This window comes from Tupaia chinensis, unplaced genomic scaffold (genome assembly GCF_000334495.1).
Source record: "Tupaia chinensis unplaced genomic scaffold, TupChi_1.0 Scaffold000050_1, whole genome shotgun sequence".
In the NCBI taxonomy this organism is placed as follows: Eukaryota; Metazoa; Chordata; class Mammalia; order Scandentia; family Tupaiidae; genus Tupaia; species Tupaia belangeri.
The window spans coordinates 2,730,892-2,738,715 of record NW_006159508.1 but is presented as its reverse complement, the minus strand read 5'-3'; the positions used below and the strand labels follow the sequence as shown (position 1 = coordinate 2,738,715).

At 41.3% G+C, this 7,824-nt stretch overlaps 1 long non-coding RNA gene across 1 annotated transcript in view; it reads left to right on the top strand.

Moving 5' to 3' along the window:
- Positions 1 to 5,987, top strand: part of LOC102467950 (uncharacterized) — a 72,106-nt gene extending 66,119 nt beyond the window's left edge. The window contains exon 4 of the long non-coding RNA XR_003550859.1: positions 5,186 to 5,987. This is a non-coding gene — a long non-coding RNA (uncharacterized LOC102467950). The remainder of the gene's footprint in view (positions 1 to 5,185) is intronic.
- Positions 5,988 to 7,824: the final 1,837 nt, after the last annotated feature.

The window sequence follows — 7,824 nt, the reverse complement described above, 5'->3', positions numbered from 1 at the left end:
AAGATTTCTCATACTGGGGCCAGCAGGTAGTATGGTGGTTAAGGCACTGGACTCCCATGTGGCTGACCGCAAAGCAAGTCCCAGACCTGGTGACTTGAAACACATGCCATATGCGTGTGTATGCGTGCCCAAAATCCCGAGAGAAGAATGGAGGGAAAAGGATTATGGCATGGCCATTCCCACTGCAGAGTGATGTCTTACTTTCCCTCTCTCTGTCTCTCTGTTGAGCACAAATACCTTATGGCAAAAAACTAAAAAAACACATTTCTCAGATGTATCACCAAAAGCACAATCCATAAAAGAAAGTTAACAAATTGAACTTCATTACATTAAGAACTTTCATTGTTTGAAAGATACTGTTAAAAGAATAAAAAGTTTGGGAGAAAGTATTTGCCAATCACATATCTGACAAAGAACTTGGTTGCAGAATATAAAAAGAAGTCTTAAAACCTAACAATTAAGAAAATAAAACGAAAGGCTGGCAGGCGGTTAAGGGCATTGGACTCCCACATGGTTAACTGTGGTTTGCATCCTGGACCTGGTGGCTTGCTTTCTCTCTTTCTCTATCTCTCTCTGGTCAAATTGAAATAAATAAATAAATAAACAAAAAAATAAATAAAGTTAAATAAAATTGTTCTTAAAACAAAACAAAACAAAGCCCTACTTAAAAAATGAGCAGGCCATCTCTGTGGCCTAAAGTTTAAGGAAGTCAGATCCCACATGGCTGACTATGGTTTGTATCCTGGTCCTGGTGGCTTGAAAAACATGCCTGGTACATATGTAATGGAGGAGAAGGAATCATGGTGTGGTCACACCACCTTGCCCCATTGTGGGCTGCTTTCTCTCTCTCTCTGTTTCTCCATTTTCTCATTGGCAAACTTAAATGCTTTCTGACAACAACAACAAAAGAGCAAAAGACTTGAATTTTTACCAAAAAACCCCCAAAAAACCAAAAAAACAAAAAAAAAGATGTAAGTATGGCAAATATGCACATGAGAAAATTTTTATTATCAGTAGTCATCGGAGAAATTTAAATTAATACCATAATGGAGATATCACTATACAGCTGTCAGAATGGCTTAACTAAAAAATACTGAAACTATCAACTGCTGGAGAGGCTATGGAGCAACCAGAACTGATACACGTCTGGTGGGCAAGCAAAAACAGCTTGGCAGTTTCTTTTAAAGTTAAACATACATTTATCATAACCACAATGAAGGATTTACCTCAAGAAACAAAAACTTAAGAACTAGCCAGGTAGCATGGTGGTTAAGGTGGCTAGATCCCACATGGCCACTGTGCAGTTTGAGTCCTGAGAAACATGCCGGGTGCATGTGCATGCATGCCCGAAGTCCCAGGAGGAGAATGGAGGAGAGGAAACCAATCTATAATGACAGAAAGCAGATCAGTTGTTGCAGGAGGAGGGAAAGAATTACAAGGGAGCATCGATAAATGGTGGGGGGCAGCAGTTACCTTGATCATAGTGATGGTTTCGCAGGCATATAACGTATGGCAAAACTCATCCAATTGGACACTTGGATATGTGTGACTTATTGTATGTCAATTATATCTCAAGAAAGCTGTCTTTTTAAAAAAATATGCAAGTGAATCTAATGTGTAGCAAAGTTTGAAGACCACTGGAACATATTCATAACCATCCTAAATCTGTCAGTTTTGGCTTCCAGGTTGAGTTGCCAGAAAGCCACAGAGAGCTTTCTATTGTTCAGGTTCAGTCCTATTACAAACATGAAACTCACAGGATAACTACATATATATGAGCACACAAATCATCAGATCATTTCATTTTAGTATTTCAGGACCTGCATGTTAAGCCACAGGGAAGGACTAGATAAAAATTACTACTCTGAAATGAGTACAGCAAGAGACTCAAGCCTTTAAAGCTCTAGGGCTATAAATCATCCACAGTGCAGAGTCAATTCTGGATCTGATCATTTGGTGAAATCGCTCCTCCCATCCCTCATAAACTCAGCTTCTGTACTACCCTGACTTCATTAGAGTTTATTTGAACCCACTCCATTTTCTCTTTCTCTTTCCTTTGACCTGTTTTGCAGGGCTTCCAAGAATAGGTACTTAAATGTATTGAAGAAGTTGCTAACTTTGCTACATGATGCAAGACTTCCTTAAATAAGTATACTTCCTCTTTCTTCTCTATGACTCAGACAGGTCACTCTACAAAGGACCTGAAACTGCCTGAATGAGAATGGTCTAACCATCATGCCCAGTTTTGCTCAGAAGGAGGAGAATGATCTAGAGTGACAATATTTTAACCGATGTACATATGAACCACCTGGAGATTCTATCAAAATGCAGATTATGGGGATCAGCAGATGGCATAATGGATACATTGCTGGGCTCCCACATAGTTGACTGGGGTTCGAGTTCCAGATCTGGCAGCTTAAAACTCATGCTGAGCGCATATGCATGTGTGTGTGCCCAAAAATCCTGAGAGGAGAACAGAGAAGGGATTGTGGCATGGCCAATGGCCACCCACTCTGGGGGGTTGATTTCTTGCTTTCTGTCTCTGTCTCTCTGGTGAGCACACATGCCCTATAGCAAAAACCTCTACAAAAAGAAAAAAAAAAAAAAAATGCAGATTATGAGCCAGTAAGAAGGGGATGGCCATGAGATTCTGCATTTCTAACCAGCTTCTCTCTTGTGATTCTGAGGCAGAAGCAAATGACTTTCAAAGCCATTTCCTCCCTGAGACACTGAAGCAATAAGGACCCTAACAGGAAAGAGTCATTCAAGTCAGGGGAGGAGCCTGGGTCAGTGCTGCCTTTGACTGCACTCTCCAAGGTAGGAGCCCCCTGCCTTAAACAAATGTTCACACATCTGGTGAGGGTAAGGGTTTTCTTGCTATGAATAGCTCAGAACATTTAAAAACTGCTGGTTTGATTTTTCTTACCTTTTTCTGGAAAGAATTTGGAAAGATAGAGTGTTTTTTGTAGGTTATATGAGGGGGTCTTCAAAAGTTCATGGAAAACGTATTATGAAAAAAAACTATGCATGAGTTTTAAACTGTTTTGCACCAAAATAAACTTTAATTCAACTTGTTCCATGATTTTTTTTTTTCCTTTTTTTTGGAGAGGTTTTTTGCTATAGGGCGCGTGTGCTCACCAGAAAGACAGAAAGAGACATAGAGACAGAAAGCGAGAAATCACCCCCCGGGGGGATGGCCACACCACAATCCCTTCTCCTCCATGCTCCTCTCGGGATCTTGGGCATGCACAAGGGTTGAGTTTAAGCCACCGGGTCCGGGACTCAAACCGGAGTGGACTACATGGCAGTCCAGCGACATAGCCATTACGCTAACTGCTGGTCCCTTCTATGGACTTTTGAAACTATCATATTTAGGGGCTGGCTGGTGGCATGGTGGTTAAGGGTACTGGATTCCCACATGGTCGGCCATGGTTTGAGTCCTGGATCTGGTGGCTTGCTTTCTCACTTTCCCTTTCTCTCTCTGTCCCTCTCCAGTCAAATTAAAAAATAATAATAACAAATGGAATTGAAGTCAATAATTCTTTTAAAAAAAAACTATCATATTTAATCTAACTTAAGCCACGGTGGATCTACATGGGAGAGGTCCTGGGTTCATAATCGGGGACTTCCCTGAGCATGCCGGCATGTGCATGCATGCTCCTGGCCCAGGCTGGCTGAGCCTAGGGTTATCTCATGACATGAAGACTCTATTGGGGGTGACTGTCTCTCTGTCTCTGTCTCTTTATTTCTTGTGGAAGAAATAAAAGAGAAACTTTAAAAATACTTTTTAAAAAAAGCATTAGCAGGACCAGCAGATGGCATAATGGCTATGTGGCTGGACTCCCAGGTAGTCAACTGCAGTTTGAGTCCCAGACCTGGTGGCTTAAACTCATGGCAGGCACATGTGCATGTGTGCCCAAGTTCCCAAGAGGAGAATGGAGAAGGGATTGCAGCATGGCCATCCCCCCCGGGGGCGGGTGATGTCTCGCTTTCTGTCTGTCTTTCTGGTGAGCTCATGAGCTGTATAGCAAAAACCTCTTAAAAAAAAAAAAAGCATTGGCATGGTGGTCAGGGAGGCTAGATCCCATATGATTGGCAGTGTGCTTGAATGCTGGACCTGGGAACTTGAAAATCATGCCAGGTACACATGTGTGTGTGTGTCCAAAATCTCAAGAGGATAATAGAGAAGAAGGGATTGTGACATGACCATCCATCCTGGGGGAGGGGGTGCTTTCTCACTTTCTCTTTCTCTGTTTCTGTCTGTCTTCAGTGAGTGCATGTTCCCTGTAGAACAACAACAACAACACACACACACACAACACACAAAAATGACGGGGCTGGCTCCATGGTATGGCAGTAAAGTGCTGCTCAAGGGGTGCTAGATCCCGCATGGCTACCACTGTTGGAATCCCTGGCCCAGTTGGGTTGAAAAACATTCCAGGCAGAATGCTCAGGATCAGATATGCTGGAAGAATGAGGGAAGGGGATTTCAGTGTGACCAGACCCCATAGAGGGTTCTCTCTCTCTTTTTTTTTCCCTCAGGTGCATGCAGGCACTCTATTATGAATAAAGGGAGAATATTTCAATATTGAGGCATGAAACTCTAAACATTAGTATACTACTGAGACAATGGGCTGATTTCTCTAGATAGTGAGAGGATTGTAACATGTGTCCTGAATTTTCCTCTTTTTGAGGCAGAGATAACATTGGTAACAGCTGCAGTTGCTTCTAATGATTTAGAGTTATCGTAAAAGCTGCTGGAACAAATTGCAGGACAGTATTGAGGCGTGGTCATGAATCTTCCTAGAGAAGCTGGCCGAAGCCCTTGGGTGGGTCTTTCTCACCCACTGCTTGCTTTCCCCTCTGCTTTGTAAATCAGACTACATGGGTTTTCTCCAAATAAAATTCTTGATTTTTGGAAAGGAGCAGAGTGCTTTAGTTTTTCTTAAAACTGACACATTTAAACAGACATATTTCAAATATATGTGAATTTGTAATGTAAACGAAATGTTCTTGGTGTGCTTAAAATAGGCCAGTCTATATTTTCACCAAAATTCTTATTATGGATAATTTTCCATCTCAATTTACCTTGCTATTTAAATGAATTCATCATGATTTTCAGTGAAAATAACTGAGGAAAAGGTATCTGTAAATCTATATTCATAACTCTGTATTCCTTGTCCAGGATTTCTTATGAAGTGATTACAAGAGCCATTCTCTGTCTTTCAAGTCCATTTCTGCAGAAGAATTTGAATCACCACTGGAATGAATGTGGTAACGAGAGAGGTTCTGTCAACAATCTGTGACACGAGGGAAGGGAGTATAGAAGCTGGACTGTCTGGACTACGGTTTTGGATGGGGTTGGGGATTTTTGTTGTTGCCAGAAATCTCAAAGTTCAAAGAGAGTAGAAAACCATATTGATTAGCTCTGGACTGGTCAAAGACTAGATTTATATTTGAATTTAACTAATGTCTTACACATGGTCTTTTTTGCGTTTAAAAAATTTTGTACCTCTGGTTGTTTAAAGACTAGAGCCAGCTGAAAGCAATTCCTCTTCTTGTCATTTCTCCTCCAAATCACAGCCATTTACTAGGTAGGGAGATATTAAATCTCTAGCAGCAAAGAGAGTGTGATGAGCCTAAATGACCCATGATCCCTAAAGTTCTGATTGGCGCCACGAGTTTCATGGCTTATTTTTCTACCTAAACCTCCCACTCTAAAGGCCACATATACAGGGATGTCTGGAGAACCAAGCTTGACCACTTGCCCATATGCCAATTCATTTTTCTCTTGCCTAGCGTATCAAAGGTATTTGGATCTGTTGATGCAAATTTCAGCCCCATCAGTTAATGTTCATTAAAAATGTTACTAGTGTTATCGAGTGCATTATGCCAAGCACTTTACACATATTATTTACTTAATCCACATGATACCCATATCATAGATGAGGAACCTGAGGTTCAGGCAGGTTAGATAACTTGCCTAAGTCCTCAAGGCCAGGATCTAAAATACATGTGATTTAACCCTGAAGCATGTGCTCTTAACTACTATTGAATTATGTTTCCTTTCCTCATAGATTCTCATAGGACTTGGGAACTAAAGGAGTTTTGGAAAGGGACAAAGATCTGATGGATCTTCTAATAAAGTCGCCTTAAAGCTTCACAGTTATGCATTCGTTCAACAACAGTCTTCTCCTGCTTAACTCTTGCAGAAACTTTCTTTCTTTTTTGTTATTTGCCACAGGGCATGTACACTTGCTGAAGAGACAAATAGAGAGAAAGGGAAAATGAGAAATCACCTCCTAGGGGAGTTGGCCATGCAGCAATCCCTTCTCCTCCATTCTATTCTCTGGATTTTGGGCAAGCACACACAAGTCCCCAACATGATTCTCAAGCTGCCAGGTCCACAGTTGGCCATGTGGGAGTCCAGTCCTTCAACCACCGTGCCACCTACTGGACCCAATACTCCCTTTCTTTTTAAAAATTTGCCATAGGATACATGAACTCACCAAAGAAGGGGGAGAGAGAGAGAGAGAGAGAGAGAGAGAGAGAGAGAAAGGGAGAAAACACTCCCCAGGGGGAATGGCTATGCTGCAATCCCTTCTCCTCTATTCTCCTCTTGGGACTTTGGGCACACATGCCTATGGGTCTGGCATACTTTTCAAGCCAGTGTGTCGAGAATTTGACGTGTGCACCCAGCCATATGGGATCCAGCATCTTAACCATCATGTTACCAGCTAGTCCCAGAGCATACTTTCAACTAAAAGTCATAGTTATCATTTCATAGCAGACACCTTTACCTGATAAGTTCCTCTTCTACCTCACTGATTTATCAAGTCCATTTCTGCAGAAGAATTTGAATCACCACTGGAATGAATGTGGTAACGAGAGAGGTTCTGTCAACAATCTGTGACACGAGGGAAGGGAGTATAGAAGCTGGACTGTCTGGACTACGGTTTTGGATGGGGTTGGGGATTTTTGTTGTTGCCAGAAATCTCAAAGTTCAAAGAGAGTAGAAAACCATATTGATTAGCTCTGGACTGGTCAAAGACTAGATTTATATTTGAATTTAACTAATGTCTTACACATGGTCTTTTTTGCGTTTAAAAAATTTTGTACCTCTGGTTGTTTAAAGACTAGAGCCAGCTGAAAGCAATTCCTCTTCTTGTCATTTCTCCTCCAAATCACAGCCATTTACTAGGTAGGGAGATATTAAATCTCTAGCAGCAAAGAGAGTGTGATGAGCCTAAATGACCCATGATCCCTAAAGTTCTGATTGGCGCCACGAGTTTCATGGCTTATTTTTCTACCTAAACCTCCCACTCTAAAGGCCACATATACAGGGATGTCTGGAGAACCAAGCTTGACCACTTGCCCATATGCCAATTCATTTTTCTCTTGCCTAGCGTATCAAAGGTATTTGGATCTGTTGATGCAAATTTCAGCCCCATCAGTTAATGTTCATTAAAAATGTTACTAGTGTTATCGAGTGCATTATGCCAAGCACTTTACACATATTATTTACTTAATCCACATGATACCCATATCATAGATGAGGAACCTGAGGTTCAGGCAGGTTAGATAACTTGCCTAAGTCCTCAAGGCCAGGATCTAAAATACATGTGATTTAACCCTGAAGCATGTGCTCTTAACTACTATTGAATTATGTTTCCTTTCCTCATAGATTCTCATAGGACTTGGGAACTAAAGGAGTTTTGGAAAGGGACAAAGATCTGATGGATCTTCTAATAAAGTCGCCTTAAAGCTTTTATGTTATGCATTCGTTCAACAACAGTCTTCTCCTGCTTAACTCTTGCAGAAACT